Source organism: Canis aureus, chromosome 20 (genome assembly GCF_053574225.1).
Source record: "Canis aureus isolate CA01 chromosome 20, VMU_Caureus_v.1.0, whole genome shotgun sequence".
NCBI lineage: Eukaryota > Metazoa > Chordata > Mammalia > Carnivora > Canidae > Canis > Canis aureus.
Window position 1 is genome coordinate 45,931,788 of NC_135630.1, and position 19,266 is coordinate 45,951,053.

At 38.6% G+C, this 19,266-nt stretch overlaps 1 pseudogene; it reads right to left on the reverse strand.

The window, feature by feature from the left end:
- Positions 1–18,790: 18,790 nt before the first annotated feature.
- LOC144292016 (U4 spliceosomal RNA) lies at positions 18,791–18,863 on the reverse strand (annotated as a pseudogene).
- Between the last annotated feature and the right edge of the window lie 403 nt (positions 18,864–19,266).

The following is a 19,266-nucleotide window of genomic DNA, read 5'->3' on the forward strand; positions in this document are numbered from 1 at the left end:
ATGTGATTGTATTCGGAGATGGGGCCTTTGGGACATAATTAGATTCAGATGAGGACATGAGTGGGGGCTTCATTATGAGATTAGTCCCTTATAAGAAGAGACACCAAAGAGTTTGCTTGCTCTTTCTCCACACGTACCAAGGAGAGGAAAGGCCATGTGAACACATAGCAGGAAGGTAGTCATCTTCAAGCCAGGAAGAGGGCCTTCACCAGGAACCAAATTGACCAGTACTTTGATCTCGGATTTCCTATCCTCCAGAACGGTAAGAAATATATTTCTATTGCTTAAGCCACTTGATATATGTTATTTTGTTATGGGAGTGTGAGCAGCCTAAGACATAGGCTAACTCAGATCACCACAAATGGAAGCCCACTACTTTCCCTAGGACAGAGGAGGGAGGAAGCATTGCCAGAGCCCAGAGCCTGAGGTCATCTGAAGGAGGTAAGAACTAGGGTAGCCTGTCACTTGGGAGCTGGAATGACAGAGATGCAGCCTGAGCAAGAGAAAAATGGGGAGAAACACACTGACCTTTTCCCTTCATCCTGTCCTGCAACCTCTCAGCAGGGTCGCCCACTCCAGAACAATGTGAAGCCATCTGACAAGACGGGATGGGAAAGCCACAGAGCTCTGGGACACAGAGCAGGGAAGGGTAAAGATGAATATAAGGACACACAGATCCAGGAGTGCAAAAGATGCTTTTTTTTGGCTAGAACAGTATCTTTGAAAAGCTCTGCTGTCTTGCCTATGGATGAGGCCCGCTCTTTCAGGCCAGGTAGTATGTCAGCACAAACTCTAACGCAGCTGCTCCACCCTGTAGGAACTGGAGTTTGCAATCCCTGCTTTGGTTGATGTGCCCGCGTCAGATAGGCCACGGAGGGCCAGGGAGTGCATTTGAAGAGTGCAGACAGTATGGGGAAAGGCATGGGGGCTGGAATGGAATGTCACTGAAGCCAATTTCTACACTTTTTCTTAGGTAACCTGGTCCTCTAAAGTTGTAATTTCTAAAAGACATAGCCCTTGACCATTAGTATTCCATATTATAATCTGGAGAGTGAGCAGGTTTCAAAGTGTGTCTGTGTGCGTCTTCTGTGGTGTGAAAATCTGTTTCATGTGCATCTGGAGTAAACTAAATTAGGTGGTATGATGCTCACATTGGCTCAGCTTCATTCTTTGTAAATCGTTACAGATGTTTAGTGAGCGGGCGGGTACATAATCACGCTTGGCCCTGCATGCCATTACTGATGCTAGGGCTCACATCTGTGAGCCCCCACATCCAGCCAGACGTTTTTCTGTGCACGCCGAGGGGAACTCAGCAGATGTTTAGCAACGGGGAGAGGAAATGAGGATGCTTGAGAACTTTAACCAAGGCCAAGGGAAATGGTGAGGTTAGTTAATTTGGCAAAGACGGGCTGGCGAGACACAAACTGCAGGCGTTGGGGGCTTCTGGTCTGCCTTACTGCATCGTAGCCCTATACAAGACTGGGGCCTGGTGCAGGGCTGTGGCTGCCTGGAGGAGGAAGGCAGCACTGGGTTCTAAGTTAGATAAGGTGGCCTGTGGTGGCCTGTCAAGGTCGGCCTGCCTGCTCATGCAGTAGAGGTCCTGGTCTTCTTTCAAAGGCCTCTCATGAAATCAACTTCTCCTGTTGAAACACTTCCTAATGCAGAGGTAAGTGGGCATTTCTGCTACAGCCTAGACTTCCATTGTAACTTTTCTTACCAGGCGATGCTCCAGCTCCATTTTCACATCCCATTTTGGTCTCCTGTTCCAATTCAATTTTGCTCATTTGTCTATTACTTTGAGCTAGACTCTTGCTTTGGGATGGCCTGTTTTAGCTTGAGAGGAGCAAGGTATGGGGACAATGCACCTTGACAAGCACTGGCCGCATAAGCCACAGACACAGGTGCTTCCAGAGCAGGGTGGTCTCAGGAGCAGATTAAGCAGGCAAGGGGAGGGGACCTGTCAATCCCATCTAAACGGACACTCTTGGCCTGCGTTGATTCTAGGCAGTGGGACCTGTGACCCCATGTTGTTGGCTTTGTTTTTTTGTTTTTTAAAGGAAATTTGGAGACCTCCACAGATGTTTTCAAGAATGGAAAATTAAATCTAAAAATAAAAAGCCATGTGTAGGCTATAAAATCCACTTCTCTGGACGGAATCTGGCCCAGGGGTCAACATCTTGAGATCCTGGACTTTGGAGTGTATCCTGTGCCAGATACTGGGCTGCGTGCACTGCCAAGGTGATCCAGATAATGTCCCTGTCCTGAAGGGGCTTCTGTGGAGCAGGAAACTGCAAAATCCAACTCTGTCATGAGGCAGAACAAATCTAAGACATGCTGTAAAGTGAGATTCTAGGAAATGCTATAGGTGCCCCAGTGGCAGAGATTTTTATGAAGATACTTCTCTTTATAAAGTATTAACATGAAATATTAATTCCCTCTTAAATAATTGATCCTCAAAATGTAGGAAAACCTATTTATTCTGCTGTTTGTGTGGTCCATGATATGCGACAGGCCTAAAGGTGAGACTGCTTTAATAATGAAGCCTTTTGCTACTTCACTAAATAAATCCCCTGGAGGGAAGGATTTATACTTTACTGATTTCCATTCTGGAGTGTTACACTGAAAATTCCTGTGTAAATAGTGAAGTAGGATTTTAAAAGATTGGTTTTTGTTTTTGTTTTTTTTTCTAGACAGGATGACTAATGAGAGAGGTAATCTCTTAAGATGCATCCACATATTCAGCAGCCCAACCATTCCAGAACTCCCAAGTGTGGAGCCTGGAGAGTAGTGGCAGAGCCAGAATGGAAGAGGCACCTGGGGCAGGCTTTGCTTGGGGGCAGATCTAGGGCTGGGGAGAGAGGCCAGAAGTCAGCAGGACACTCGAGTTAAGATGTGGTGATTATCCCATCATCCCTGGAGCCCCAGGGCACTGAGCTCCCCACTCTTCCTAGGCTCTTCACACACTATATTGCAGTGATCTGTACGCTCTCTCACCAGCAGGCCAGGAGTATCTTGGTGCAGGGCCAACGTCTTTATATTCTAGTGCCTAGCAGACTGCTGGTATAAGGAGACCTATTGAATGTCAGTTGAATACATAAATAAATGATACACTGAATTAAAACCTTGACAAGTGTAGGGCACCAGGGAGATTCAGCAAGCGGGGGCGGGTCAGTGGGTGGAGTGTGGCAACAGGCAGTTTGGAGCTGGGGATACGCCTGTGGATGGAGGGTGAAGTGAAGGGCAAGCCCTTGCCTTAGGGCTGAGGGCAGGTCCTTAGGGCAGGGCTCAGGTAGGAAGAAACACAACTTGAATTCAGTTAGTGCGAAGTAGGGACAGAGCACAGCTCCAGGGCAGCAGAGAGCAAAGGGTCAGAATGGTTGCTCTGTCATCAAAGCCATTCAAATTGAAATTTTCCATCTTTCCTAGCTGGGTGACTGGGCAGTTTATTTAATGTCTCTGTACCTCAGTGCCCACATTTCTTAAATGGGGGTGTAATTGTTGAGAAGATCAAATGAGATATTGTGTGTGAAGCACTTAGCACACTACCTGGCAGAAAATTATTAAGGCAACGATGGATAGAACCTGATTAGGCACAGGATGCTTGGTGCTAGACTTCTGAGCAGTGACCAGGAGCTGGGGAATCCAACTGGCTCATTTTGCAAACTTTACATCTTCTCAACCTCACCCCAACCTGGGTGTTGGGAATAAATATTGTATTTCAAAAGTTCCTCAGAGATCCTGATAACTCTCTCGTGATGCCCCCTTCTGGGCCCCCTTACATTTTTATTTCTTTAAATCCTCTCCACCACAAAACCAGTGTAAGTCTCAACCTCTTATTAGGGGATTTGGTTAGTGGTGAAAGTAAAGTCCACTCATTGTGGGAACTAAAAGGATTTTGAGACAGGCACGGATGTATCAATGAGACCCAGTGTACACAGTGGGCACCACAATACTTTCGGGGACCCACAAAATGGTTTCATTTCTTTTAAAATGAGAAGAAAATGAACGTTCCGGTTGAAGAAAATGTTTATATATTAATTTTTGTATTTATATATTCATCTTTATACTGATACAGTTATAAAATATGCTTTTTAATGTTTTTTATTTATTTATTTTTAACGAAGGAAGTAGGCCACAAAGGCCTGCAAAAGTCCCTCCATGAATGTCATAATGTGGCCCTGGAGACAGAAACTCCAGCAAATCATTCTCTAAGAGACATGGGAAGTACTTGATTGACAGATTTCTGGGACCCATTCCAGAGTCAGGCAGCCTATGGTGAGCTCAGGAATCTGCATTCGAACAGAAGCCCAGTTCATTCTGAAGCCAGGTGCAGGAGCCTTGAGATACCCGGATCCCACTCTCCATTACAGTCAGTCCTCCCCTGGCAGTATGATTGGAGGGTGCTGGGGAAGAGAGCATCCTGTCCACACTGGCAAATCCATCAAAGTGTCAGCCAACCCAGTCAAAAGTGAGATCAATTCAATAAACAAGTCAATCTGATTCTGTAGCTCAACTCACTACTGGATTGATCGAATATTTCTCCTGCCGTCTACATGTTAGGACCTCACATAAATATCTTATGGCTGAAAAGTGAAATGTTTGAGGCAGCTCTTCTTTCAATGAATGTGTTGTGCCATTGCGAGATGTTACTTTACATCTGAAATCCAGCTTCAAAAAGTTATTTTGCAAAATCCTTACACAGAACTTCCACATTAAACATGGGCATTACACAGGCAACTGATTTTGCTCCACTCTGCACGAATAAGCAGATTCCTTTAATTAAATATATGATTTTCTTTAATTGCAGCAGTTAGAGAGGTGATAACTAAATAAAATTTTATCCTGCAAAATTTATAGAGTAAAAGCGACATTAAAATAACATTAACGTTGTAGGACAGACTCCGTGAAGGAGCAAATAGGCAGAAAATTGACAAATCCCTCACCTTAATGACTTGCAGCCATACTCTGTAGAGAAAGGTGTGATTTTTATTTGCATTTCTTTGCATTGGTGACTCTTCCCAATAAAATTCAATACTCTTTTAATACTCTTGTCTCTACTGTTATTATCGCATGAATGGTTCTCTTTACTTTCACGAATTTGCAGAAGAGTTTATCAGTGGGGTTGGATGATGACCCAGTTGGATTGAAGGTAATTTCCTTGAGTTGGTTTTAAAACCAAAATCTAGATAAGACCTTTCTCACTTTCATAATTCTAACATTCTCTATTTTTCCTTATTGAGGTGTAATTGGAATATATTCATATTAGTTCCAGATGTGCAATATAGCAATTTGACATTTTTATACATTGAAACGTGATCATGATAAGCCTAATTACCATCATCACCATGCAGAGTTAATATGGTATTATTGACTGTATTCCCCAAACTATGAATTACATCATCATGACCTCACTTATTTTATAACTGGAAATTTGTACTTCTTATTCCCCTTCATCCATTTTGTCCCCCTACCTCCAGCCCTCTGTCTTCTGGCAACCAATTTATTCTCTGAATCTATGGGTCTGGGTTTGGTTTGTTTTTTTAGATTTCCATTTTAAGTGAAATCATGTGGTATTTGTCTTTCTTTGCCTTACTTATTTCATTTAGCCTGATATCCTAGAGGTCCACCCATATTGTCACAGATAGCAAGATTTGATTCTTTCATATAACTCAGTAATAGTCCCTTGTATATGTACACCACATTTTCTTTATCCACTCATCTATTGATGGAAATTATCATAACTATTGTAAATAATGCTGCAATGAATATAGATGTGCGTATATCTTTTTGAATTGGTGTTTTCATTTTCTTCAGATAGATACCCAGTGGTGGAATTGCTGGGTCATATGTTCTATTTTTAATTTTTGAGGAACCTCCATACTGTTTTCCATAATGGCTGTATCAATATATATTTCCATCAATAGTACATGAGTATTCTGGTTCTTTTTTCCATATCCTTGCCAACACTGGGTATTTCTAGTCTTTTTGATACTAGTCATTCTGACTGCTGTGAGGTGATACCTTGTCGTGGTTTTGATTTGTGTTCCATGATGATAAGTGATGTTGAACGTCTTTTTGTGTGTCTTTTGACCATCTGTAGGTCATCTTGGAAAAAGTTTATTCAGGTACTCTGCCCATTATTTAATCAGACTTTTTTGTTATTTAATTGTATGAATTCCTTATGTATTTCAGATTTTAACTCTTTATCAAATATATGATTTGCAAATAGCTTCTCTTCTCCAGGAAGTCACCTTTTCATCTTATTGATGGTTTCCTTGGCTGTCTAGAAGCTTTTGTCTCTGACATGGTCCCAGTTGTGTCTTTGTTTTTATCATCGTTGCCTTTGGAGTCAGATCCAAAAAAAAAAAAAAAAGATTCATTGTAAAGAAGCTCACTGCCCATTTTTTCTTTTAGAAGTTTTATGGTTTCCAGGTTTACGTTTAAGTAAATTTAAGTAAGTAATTTTTTTATATAGTGTAATGAAGTGGTCCAGTTCTTTTGAGTTCTTTTGCATGTAGTTATCCACTTTCACCAATAGCATTTATTAAAGAGACTGTTCTTCCCTATTGTGTATTCTTGCCTCCTTTTAGTATATCTTGATAACTTTATGGAGGGGTTATTTCTGGGCTCTTACTCAGTTCATTGATCTATGTGTTTGTTTCTATGCCAGTACCTTACTGTTTTGATAACTATGGCTTTTGCAATATGGTTAGAAATCAGGAAGTGTGCAGTAGAATATTCTGACTTTGTTCTTAATATTATTCTGGCAATTTGAATCTTCTGTGGTTCTATATAAATTTTAAAATTGTTACAGTTTTGTGGATAATATCAGGAATTTTGATAGCAATTGCACTGAATTTGTGGATTGCTTTGGGTAGTATGGACATTTTCACAATATTCTTCCAATTAAGAGCATGAAATATATTTCCACTTATTTGTCTCTTTAACTTCTTTTATCAATGTCTTATAGTTTCTGTGTATAGGTCTTTCAGCAACTTGGTTAAATTTATCCTAGATATTGAGATTATTTTCTTGATTTCTCTGATACTGTATACAAACACAACAGATTTTGTATGTTAATTTTGTATCCTGCCACTTTACTGAATTCATTTTTTCTTTTTGGTGGTGACTTTAGGATTTTCTAGGTATAGTTATCAATATTTTCTGTGAAGAGTGATAGTTTTACTTCTTCCATTCTTATTTGTATGCCTTTTATTTTTCTCACCTAATTGCTGTGGCTAGGACTTCTGATACTATGTAAAAGTGAGAAGACGGGGCATCCTTATCCTGTTCCTGATCTTAGAGGAAAAGCTTTCATCTTTTCACCTATAAATATGATATTAGCTGTGGATTTGTTGTATGTTGATATAAGTGGTAAGTATTCATCCTTTCTGATAGCTGACTAATATTCCATTTGTGTGTGTGTGTGTGTGTTAATGCCACATCTTCATTTATCTGTCAGTGGACATCTGGACTCTTCTCATAGTTTGGCTATTATGGACATTGCTGCTATAAACATTGGGGTACATGTACCTCTACAGCATCCTTTCTTGACTAAAACTCTTCAGAGTGTAGGGATAGAGGGAACATTCCTCAGCATCTGAAAAGCCATATACAAAAAGCCCACAGTGAATATCCTTCTCAATGGGGAAAAACAGAGCTTTTCCCCTTAAGGTCAGGAACACAACAGGGATGCCCATTCTCACTACTGTTGTTCAACATAGTACTGAAGTCCTGGCCTCAGCAATCAGACAACAAAAAGAAATAAAAGACATTCAAGCTGGCAAAGAAGAAATCACTCATTCTTTGCAGATGACATGATACTTTACTTAAAAAAAAATTTTTTTTTAAAGATTTTTTTAACAGAGAGAAAAAGCACAAGCAGGGGTAGTGGCAGGCAGAGTGAGAGGAGAAGCAGGCTCCATGCTGAGCTGGAAGCCCAATGTGGGACTCAATCCCAGGATCCTGAATCATGACCTGAGTCAAAGGTAGATGCTTAACTGACTAAGCCACACAGGCTCCCAACATGATGTGGAAAACCCAAAAGACTCCACCCCAGAATTGTTAGAACTCCTAAAGCATCTCAGCAATGTGGCAGGATATAAAATCAATTCACAGAAATCTGTTGCATTTCTATACACTTAACAATAAGGCAGAAGAAAGAAAATAAGGAATTGCTTCCACTTACAATTCCACCAAAAACTGTAAGATACTTAGAAATAAACCTAACCAAAGAGGTAAGGGACTTGTACTCTAAAAGCTACAGAACACTTATGAAGAAACTGAGGAAGACACAAAGAAATGGATTAACATTCCATGCTCATGGATTGGAAGAATAAATATTGTTAAAATGTCTGTGTTACCCAGAGCAACCTACACATTGAATGCAATCCCTATCAAAGTACCATTGACTTTTTAAAAAAATTTTTTTTTAATTTTTATTTATTTATGACAGTCACACAGAGAGAGAGAGAGAGAGAGGCAGAGACCCAGGCAGAGGGAGAAGCAGGCTCCATGCAGGGATCCCGATGTGGGATTCGATCCCGGGTCTCCAGGATCGCACCCTGGGCCAAAGGCAGGCGCTAAACCGCTGCACCACCCAGGGATCCCACCATTGACATTTTTCACAGAGCTATAACAAATAATCCTAAAATTTATTGAAGAATTTAGTCGGTTTGCATTTCAAGTAATTATTGATAGGTGTGTGCTTATTACTATCCTTAAAATTTTTTTCTCCTCTTTTGTGGTTTAATGACTTCAGAGTTGTGTTTAGATTCCTTTTTCATTTTCTTTTGTGTATTTACTATAAGCTTTTGCTTTGTACTTACCATGAGGTTCACATATATCATCCTATGTATATAACAGTTTTTGATTTTTAAGTTGTTACCAACTTAAATAGGAAGACATTTCAACGCTACATATTTACTTCCCCCCTTTTATGTTTTTGATGTCCCAATTTACATCTTTTCACATTATCCCTTAACTAATTATTGTAGTTTTTTCAGCCAAAGAAAGTTCCTTTCACATTTTTAAGGCTGATTTGTGGTGATGAACTCCTTTAGCTTTTGATTATCTGGAAAACTCTTTATTTCTCTTTCTATTCTGAATGGTAACCTTACTTGGTAGAGTACTCTTATTTGGCAGTCTTTTCCTCTCAGCGCTTTGAGTATATCATGCCACTCACTTGGCCTGGACATTTCTGGTGAGAAATTTGATAGCCTTACGGGGTTTCCCTTGATGTAATTATCTTTCTCTTGCTGCTTTTAAGATTTGTTCTTCATCTGTAACTTTTGACATTGTAATTGTAATGTGTTTTGTTATAGATATCGTTGGGTTCTTTGTATGTGAAACTCTTTGGACTACCTGGACCTAGAGTTTGGTTTCCTTCCCTAGGTTAGGGTAGTTTTCAGCCATTATTTCTCCAAATAAGTTTTCTGCCCTTTTCTCTCCTTTCCTCTTGAGAAACCTATAATGCAAATGTTATTCTGTTTAGTGCTTTGCCATAGGTTCCTTAAGGTATGTACTTAAAAAAAAAAAAAAAAATCTTTTTTTCCCCCTGCTCTGTTTTGGTGAATTCTATTGCTTTATCTTCTACCTTCCAAATCCATTCTTCTGCTTTGTCCAGTCTGTTGTTAAACCCCTCTTGTATATTTTTAAATTTGGTCATTTTATTCTTCAGCACTGTGACGTCTGTTTGGTACTTATGTTTTCTACTCTTTGAATTTTACTTTGCTCATCTATTCCTTTCTCAAGTTCAGTGAACATTTTTATGATCATTACTTTAAATTCTTTTTTTAAAAAGCTTTTATTTATTTATTCATGAGAGACACAGAGAGAGGCAGAGATAGGAGAAGCAGGCTCCATTCAAGGAGCCTGATATGGGACTTGATCCCGGGACTCTGGGATCATGCCCTGAGCTGAAGGCAGATGCTCAACCACTGAGCCACCCAGGTGTCCCTACTTTAAATTCTTTATCATGTAGAATTTTTTACTGTTCTCTGTATCATTAAGGTCTTTTTCTGAGGTTTATGTCTTGTTACTCTGTTTGGAACATATCAAAATACTACTTCTTCATCTTTCTTGACTGTTTCTATATATTAGACAAAACAGCTACTTCTTTCAGTCTTGAAGAAATAGCTTTGTGTAAGTGATATAACTTCTTATTCAACCTTGCCCTAGCTCTTGGCTAACTCTCTTCCTTTTGTATTGGACATATCAAGAATATATAAGGCAGTTTAGACATTGTTAAGTGTGTGCTAAAACCTGTCAGTGTTCCAAGCGGAGGAATATCATTTAGCACCTAATTTCAGGCTGATCAGAAGACACTCCCTCAAGCAGCAGCTTTTACAGTATGCAAATATTTGGTTCTGTAGGGCCACAGTCCTAATCCCTACTGATTTCCAGACCAGGGTATCTGGAGGCATCCCCTAGGCAACCGTGGAAAAGATAGGACCTCAGAAAGGTGTATAAGCTCCTTTCTGGGAAGCCTCACTGAGCTGTAGGAAGGCCAACAGTGTGCACAAGGATGGTGTCTCCCTGCTTATGTTCCCTGGGAGTGCCTCCTTAACCTCTAGATGTGTGGGCTGAAACCTGTCCCTCAGGTTGATACCTCAGATTAAGTAACTTGGACTTTTTTTACAGAAAGACTGGGGTTGTGCTTTAATCTGCTCTCTGTGCAATGACCTGGGTTTGGTAGCCTATTGAGGACTGTCTGGTTGTTATAATCCTATGGAGATCAGTAACACCAACCCCCTTAGCCAACAGGATCAGGCAATCAAGTGGATGGCACACACCTGCTGGCTTTAGCTAGACATCTGGAGAGTGTAGGGGATGGGGTGTACTACCTGGTTTCAGAAAGGCAGGGAGAAAATATCTTGAGTGCCATGCTTGCGGGCTTCAGGAATGCATCAGAAGAGTGCTTTGTCTGTACATACCTACTGGTGTTAGGATGGGAGCAGGAGAATGCCATGACCATTTGTGCTGTTCTACCCCAGCCAGGGAGTGGGGAAATGATGCAACTGCCCATATTCTCTGGCTAGTAAGGCAGCAGGCAATTCTGTGACTGCTTGCTCTTGCCTGTCTTAGTAAAGTGGCAGGAGGATACCATATCTGAGCTCTCCTACCTGTGCTAAAAGGAGATAGAGCATTCAATGATGGCATCCGCTAGCACCTCCATCTCCAGGGATAGATTCAGTTGTTCACCTGAGCCTCCAGCAGATGCTTTTTGATTAGCGAATGAATCTTTTTCACATGTAATCAAGGTGCTTTTCAAGCTGCTGATTTATGTGGAGTCTCAGAGTTAGCGAGACTATGTGCAAGTCTTTTAGAAGAGTAATCTCCATTCCTTATGTCCCTGTGGGTCCTGTGGATATCAGTTACATTGGTTTTTTAAGTCAGATGTTTTGGGTCTTGTCTCTCTGGTGCAAATCCCAGGGGTTGGTGTGACTGATAAAGGGCACTAACCACTAGTTCCTCTGGAAGAAGCACCAGACTGGTAAGATTCCTACTAATTGTATGTCATCATGCTGGGGGGCGGGGGGGGGGGCATTGGTGAGACTGTATCTGTGCCTCTCCTATCCAATGCAGTGTGGTCTTTTTATCCTTTGTTGTGAAGGAGGAGTTCATCTTGTTTTCCAATCTATGAAAAAAGGCAATGATTCACATGTAACTCTAGATCTGGTGAGTCTGTGGGAGGTGAGTTCACACTCTTCCTATGCAGAAGTTTCCACTCTTTTCATAGAAAATATTTTATAATGCCCCCTTCATCACCCTGAAATAAATTTCATAGATAATATTATCTACCTCCTCATATTTGTAAAATGTCAACATAATGCCTTACCTGTAAGATAAAATCTAAGAGATAAGTAATTTATAGTAAATGTGTATTTCAAAATGTAAATGCTGGAGCAGGACTATATTGGGGACATAATGAAGTTGTCAAGAGTTTATATCTCTATGAAGAATGATTAAATGCAAAATCCTACTGATCTGTTGGTGATTTAAAAACTAGATGGCATTACTTTCATTCATGAGATTTAAAAAAAATACTAATTTTTTAGAGCAACTGTAGGCTCACAGCACAATTGAGAGGTACAGAGTTTTGCCATAGACCCCCAATCCCAATACATGCATAGCCTCATTCATTATCAATATCTAGTGATACATTTGTTAAAATGGTGAACCTACACTGACACATTTAATCACCCAAACTCTTTTTGTTTACATTAGGGTTTACTCTTGATTTTGTATATTTTATGGTTTTGGAGAAATGCATAATGACAGGTCTATTATAATATCATACAAAATATTTTCACTGCCTTAAAAATCTTCTGTGCTCTGCCTGTTGATCCTTCTCCTCCCTTACCCTCTGCAACTAATGATTTTTTTACTACCTCCAGCACTCCAGTTTTACATTTTCCAAAATATCCTATAGTAGAATTATGTTGCTCATAGATTTTTCAGATTAGCTTCTTTCACTTAGTAATAGGCATTTAAGGTTTTCTCCATGTCTTTTCATGACTTGATAGCTCATTTCTTTTTAGTGCTGAATAATAAATATTCTATTGTCTGGATGTAGCACAGTTTATTTATCCGTTCACTTACTGGGTTTGGCATCTTGTTTGTTCCCAAGTTTTGACAATTATGAATGGGGTTGCTATAATGTGCAGTTTTGTTGTACTTAAGATTCTAGTTTTGGGGGGTAAATACCAAGGAACATGATTGCTGGATCCTGTGGTAAGAGTATGTTTAGTTTTATAACAAACTGTTTCCCATAGTAGCTATATCATTCATTCCCATCAGTAATATATGAACGTTCCTGTTGCTGTAACATTTGGTGTTGTCAATATTTTGAATTTTAGCCATTTTAATAGGTACTCAGTGGTATTTCATTGTTTTAATTTGTAATTCTCACTAACATCCTCACTAACATTTGGTGTTGCCAATATTTTGAATTTTAGCCATTCTAATAGGTGCTCAGTGGTATTTCATTATTTTATTTTGTAATTCCTTGGTGACCTATGATGTGAAGCATTTTGCATATGCTTATTTTCTATCTGCATATCTTTGTCGATGAGATGTCTGTTAAGATCTTTGGCCCATTTTTTAATCAATTGTTATTTTTGTATTGTTGAGTTCTTTGTTCTTTGAATACCTTAGATAACAATCCTTTATCAATTGTGTCTTTTGCAAATATTTTCTCCCAGTTTGTGTTTTGTCTTCTAATGCTCTTGACATTGTCTTTTACAGAGCAAAGTTTTAAATTTTAATCAAGTCTAACCAATCAATTATTTCATGGATTGTGCCTTTGGTGTTATATAAAAAAGGCCTTGCCATGCCTAAGGTCCTCTAGATTTTCCCTAATGTTCTAGGAGACTTAGAGTTTTGTGCTTTACATTTGGAGTTAATTTTTGTTAAGGATGTAAGTTTGTGTCTAGATACACTTTCTATATGTGGGTGCCCAGCTGCTCTAGCACCATTTGTTGAAAATGCTGTCTTTGTTCCATTGTATTGCCTTTGTGTCTTTGTCAAAGTTGTTGACTACATTTTTGTGGGTCTATTTCTGAGCTCTTTGTTCTGTTCTACTAATCTATTTGTTCTTTTACCAATATCCCACTATGTTGATTACTATAGCTTTATATTGTCTTGAAGTTGGGTAGCATCAGTCTTTTAACTTTATTTTTCTTCAATATAGTGTTGGGCATTATGGGTTTTTTCCTCTCCATATAAATTTTAGAATCTATTTGTTCATATTCACAAAATAACTTGCTGGGATTTTGATTGACTCTATAGATAAAGTGGGGAAGAACTGACATCTTGCATGTATATAATTTTTCTGAAATTATGAAGGATATCTTCATCTGCTTGGGTTGCCATAACAAAATGTCATAGACTGGGTGCTTTTAAATGACAGACATTTATTTCTCATAGTTCTGGAGGCTGGAAGTCTATGTTCAGGGTGTGAGCATGGTCAGGTTCTGACAAAGACTCTTCCTACTGTGCAGCTGTCTGCTTTCTTGTTGTATGCTCACATGGTAGTGAAGAGGGGAGAGGGCTCTCTGGTCCCTTCTTATAAGAACAGTAATCGTATCAGGAGGACCCCACATGAACTCACCTAAACCTAATTACCTCCCAAAAGTCAGGTAATTACTATCTGGAGATAACAAATAGCAGTGGAGGTCTAGGGCTTCAGTATATGAATTTGGGAAGACCTAATTCAGTCCATCACAAAGGACTTCTGGTAAAGTTCCATATAAGGCAAAGCACATTCTTTGCTCAATTTCCCTGGTAGTTGTATTCTTGGAAATGTAGCGTGTATCACAAATGGTGCATAAATACCTGTGTCTCCATTAAAAAAAAGAGGTTTTAGGCTAAGATATTTTTAAGCTATATTTCACCCTCATGAATGTGAAGATTCTTTATTATATGAACCATCACTCTTAACTTCTCGGCTTAGTGAATCAAAATGATGGCTTAGCACCATCAAAAATGCCATTATAGATTTTCAAAACTCACTGTGTTAAGAGTCACCGAAATAGATGGAAAAAAAGGAGGGGACATTGCATAGAAAGAAAAAGGAAAGGAAAGATGACAAACTAAAACTTATTGAATGTCAGGGCACAGAGCACAAACATAGAGACTGAATGGGATTTTGTTCTTGAAAAACAGTTTTAAAAATCGAATTTGAATGCCAGTCCACCACAGTTTATATCAAAACCTCTACTGCCTTTATATACCCTATTTTACTTATTTGTTTTGCCTTCTAGTCTTCTAAAGACCTTTAAGTTGTTTTTGTTGGTTCATGATGACTCAGGAGCTGAATATCTAGCTACTTGTTTGATCCCTATTTCTATTTATCCAAGGAGGAATTCTACATTCTCCATTTGACAAATGAAGAAACCAAAGCTCAAAGATGTTCAGTGACTCATTCAATATCAAACAGCTTATAAGTGATAAAGTCAAGATTTGAACTTTCTTTAAAAGATTTATTTGAATTCAAAAACTATACCCTTTTCACAACACATTCAGCATGTTTACCTGTGATTCATCCTGTGTCTGGCTGTGGAGAGGCAGCTCTTTAGAGTTGATCTTGGAGAAACACCTTCCACCCAGGTCTTGAAAGTGGTGCCCTGATTTCTGACACTGTTATCTGGGATGAGTGAGTGCTGGTCCTAGGATAGGCAATATATGATCATAGGTCTGATTGTTCCAAGGGAGACCTGAAAACAATGACCTCACGTTGCATTTCGTACCTGCTGTGTTTACCCATTTCTGTTTAAGCAGCCTGATGGCATCCGTAAAGATTTTTCTTTATGGCGTGCTCCTGTAAATAAGTAGTTCACCAAATAAAACCTTTCAACAAAGATTGTGTAGACATGCCATATCAACGGCCCATCACTGTGTTGTTCCTTGTGGGGATCTTTGTGAGAAAAGTCTCCTCCCATCAACAACTGTCTTTGCTGAGGGTTGTGGCTTAAGAGGTTTTTGATGAACTTGGTATGAAGTTCATTTGAATAATCCCAGTCTTCCAGTTCCATCCCAATGAATAACTTCTTGGAATTCAATAAGGCACTGCAAAACATGATAAACACAACCAATTTCCCTGGGTTTTTCTGTAATTACCTGGGAGAGAAATCTCACATATATGAGAAGACAAAGTTATAGGATGAACTAGATGATATTTATCCTGGTATTTTGGTCAATAATAACCATAAAATTTGGGACGCCTGGGTGGCTCAGCAGTTGAGCATCTGCCTTCAGTTCATGGCGTGATCCCTGAGTCCTGGGATCAAGTCCTACGTTGGGCTTCCTGCACGGAGCCTGCTTCTCCCTCTGCCTCTCTCATGAATAAAAGCTTTAAAAAAATAACCACAAAATTCACTTATCAAGTACTTGGGCAGTGTCAGATACTATAAGGATACTAGAAAGACCATGTTTATGCTTTGTGTTCCTGTACCACTGCCACAGCTGGCTGGACCAGGAATGGACACCCCACCCAATTTGAATTTACTCTGGGGATTTGGAATTGTGACTGTTAATGGATAGTCAGTATTCATTGGATGACATTTTGGAGGGTGAGTGGGAAAGAGGACCTCTTATCCCATAGGAGTAGAGAGGCATAAAGAAGAGTGAGGTCCAGGATCAGAGAGAGGCAGAGGTAGGAACCCGTGCAGCTCCAGGAAGAGAAAGGAACTTCTTGAAGTACCACCTGTTTCTTGAATGATCTTTAGTCATTGGTTTTGGTCTCACAGGAGGCCCAAATGCATGTACAGCTTTTTTTATTTTTTTATTTTTATTTTTTAAGTAAAATCACTAATCTTTAAATTTTCTCTTTTGCTTAAGTAAATGAGTGATTTTTCTACTATGTTCAAGCAAACAATTCCTGACTAAAATAACTAGATTCTTTAAATTCTTTATTTTGTTTAATCCTTTCAACAACTCTTTGAGGTTAGATACCACTATTTCTGTTATACAGCTGAAGAAACTGAGATTCAGAGGTATTCAGTAACTTTACCGAGGTCTTATAGCCACCAAATGGCAGAGCCAAGAAGATAAACCCACAAAAATTTTTTGCTGCATGTTAAAATAATCACTTATACTTGTGTTACATGTTCTATTTCCAAAACACATGTTTTGGATCTAAGGAAAGGGACATTTTACATATGGGCATATTGAGAGAATAAGTAAACAACTGAATCTGAAATTATATATATAATATATATATATGTGTGCGTATACACATTTTAATTCTTTAAAAATTGAAATAATTACCAATATTTCACACATATAAAGAAATATGGAAATAAGGTATGAAACCAAGTGCAATGAAGTTCTATTCATACCACTCTATGTGCAAAGTTAAATGTTACTAATCTAACTGAAGTCTCCTGTGTTCCCTTCCTGATCATAGCCCACTTCCCATTGCCCCAGGATAACCAATATTCTGATTCGAGTTTATCTATGCTGTTTATTACAGTTGTTTTGTTTGTTTGTTTTGTTTTACGGTTTGCTTATTTGTTTTAGAGCAAGAGTGAGAGAAGGAGGAGGGACAAAGAGAGGAGGAGAAAGAATCTTTCGCAGGCTCCACGCTGAGTATAGAGCTAGAGGTGGAGCTCCATCTCAGGACCCTAAGATCATGATTTGAGCCAAAACCAAGAGTCAAATGCTTAACCAACTGCACCAGCCAGGTGCCCCTGTTAATTACAGTTTTAGATAATTAATATATCTTCAACAATATATTAGTTTTGTTCCTGAATTTTGTATAAAGAAATGCTGTACATATTTATCAACTTGTTTCTTTCCCCTAACACTGAATTTCTGAGATTCATTCATGGTCATGCATGTGAAGACTTTTCTTTTAATTGCTATAAAGCATTCCAATTTATTCATCCATTCCCTTGTCAGTGAACATTGAGGTTATTTCCAGTTGTTTTTTTTTTTTTTTTTTTTTTTTGTAATTATTAACAATGCTGATTTGAACATTTAGTATTTGTGCCCTGGGGCACAGGTATTTAGAGATTTTCTAGAGTACATATCTAAGAGTAAAATTTGCTGGTTTGTGGGATATGTGCCTCTTTAACTTTACAGTAACTTATCCAAACAACAGTGTGAAAAACAGTGTTATCCAAAGTGATTATATCCCTTATACTCTTGCCAGAAGCCTATACAAGTTTTTATTACATCACATTCTTGTAAACTTTTGGTATTCTTTGATTTGAAAATTTCAGCTAATTTTGTGGGTATGAAATGGTTAATCAATTTATATTTTCTACACATTTTTCTGTTAGCATATTTGTCTTATTGATGTATAAAGGCTCTTTTATATATTCAGGGTATATATGTTAACAAATTTGTTCTTGTTTGTGGCTTATATTTTCCTCTCTTATATCTTAGCAAATGGAAATTCTAAATTTTAATATAGTCAAATTTATTAATATCTTCCCCTTTGGTTTATGGTTTTTTGTTGACTTTTCCTCTTCTGCAGACAAAAAGACATTCCCCCGTATCATTTTATAAAACATTTACAGTTTTTCTTTTTCACACATAATTAGATTATATTGAATTTGTTTTTGTACATGGTATAAGGTAGTTTCCAGTTTTGTTCCTTCCAGATTATAAGCAGATGTCTGGGACTACTATCTTTTTCCTATTTATCTGCAATGACCTTTATAGTATATATCAAGTTTTCATCTATTCGTGGTTCTTTTTCTGAATTTTGAAGATTGTTTTGTCAATTCATTTCTCTGTAGTGTTTTATATATATAATTACATTATATAGAAACATATAAAAATATATAGTATAATACATATTATAGAATATGCGTGTGTAGTTCTATATTGTCTTGAAATCCAATAGGATTAATTCCCTTACCTTCTTGTTTCCTTAGAGGTGTCAAGGCAGAGTAGTTAGCTGTTCCCCAAGCCTAATTCTACTTTTCCTGGGGCATGTTGCTAGACTTTAGTCTCTAGTCTCTCTTGTGGTTAAAGGTTTCCAGCTGGGGTGATGTGTGTCACTGCTGGAACAAGGCAGATTAGGGACAATTTCTGTCTGTACTGGTTTCTCATTGGCCAGCTAAATATGGGGGCCTTTCAGTCCAAAGGACCACATGGAGGGTAGGTGGCTGAAAAGATCCACCTGTGTTGGATTTTTATGTGAGAAGCAAATCATCCTGGAAATATTGAATTGAATGTGTTTGCTCTAGGAACTAACAATATACTAATTAATATATATATGATGGTTATTTTGACCTTGATCTTCAAGATAAAACTTTTTTTTTCTCTTTTCTCTCTCTCTTTTTTTCAATTAGCAATAATCACGCCTCTGATAAACCTCATTGGCTACAATACTGCCATTGTGCAAAGCTTCTCTCTCTCTCTCTCTCTCTCTCTTTGGTATATTTTTTTTATTGGAGTTCAATTTGCCAACATATACTATAACACCCAGTGCTCATCCCATCAAGTGCCCCCCTCAGTGCCCATACCCAGGCACCCCAACTCCCTGCCTCCCTCCCTTCCACTACCCCTTGTTCATTTCCCAGAGTTAGGAGTCTCTCATGTTCTGTCTCCGTCTCTGATATTTCCCAATCATTTTCTCTCCTTTCCCCTTTAATCCCTTTCACTATTTTTTATATTCCCCGAATGAATGAGACCATATAATGGTTGTCCTCTGATTGACTTACTTCACTCAGCATAATACCCTCCAGTTCCATCCACATTGAAGCAAATGGTGGGTATTCATCCTTCCTGATGGCTGAGGGATATTCTATT